The following is a 637-nucleotide window of genomic DNA, read 5'->3' on the forward strand; positions in this document are numbered from 1 at the left end:
AAGGTATTGGAATTCCTTGGTGTAGGTGGCTGGGTTAGTTGTGTAAGACCCCAGTTTTTCTCTATTTGGGATAGATCTGAGATGGAAAATGGGACGTGTACTCGGACAATGCCTTCAGCGCCCACCACTTTGCGGAGAGGTGCGAGAGTGGCCGGATTAGTTTTAGAGCAGGTTACGGGAGGACTACAAGGGGGGAGGGGTGGATAGAGGCTAGGAACGGTGAGGGTAGGTGAGGTTTGGAGCGGCTGAGGTTGAGGGGGGGTTGTTGATACGGAGGGGGCTCATCCGTGGGGTCAAAGTCGGAGTTGGGAGAGGTGGCTGGGGAGGAGGGGGTTTTAGCCAAGAGGAGGTGAGAGGGTTTACAAGAGAGACAGAGGCAGGGATGTTCTCGGAGAAGGGAGAAAGATTGGACGGAGGGAATCTCTGCCCATTTTTCTGAATGCTCGCAGAAGTTATAGAGATCCCGAATAATGTCGGGATTCAGGGACCTATGTGGGGGCCACTTACTTTGGGTATCTAAGGGATAAGTAGGCCAATTTTGGGTACCGAGGCGGATTAGATGCTTAGGCTTAATATCGGGAGTGAGGGAGAGTGTAGAGAGATTATTTAAGAGGCACTTGAGGGGGGAGTCGGCCGG

The sequence above is a fragment of the Carlito syrichta genome, unplaced genomic scaffold (assembly GCF_000164805.1).
Source record: "Carlito syrichta isolate Samal-C Ts95f unplaced genomic scaffold, Tarsius_syrichta-2.0.1 Scaffold316192, whole genome shotgun sequence".
Classification (NCBI taxonomy): Eukaryota; Metazoa; Chordata; class Mammalia; order Primates; family Tarsiidae; genus Carlito; species Carlito syrichta.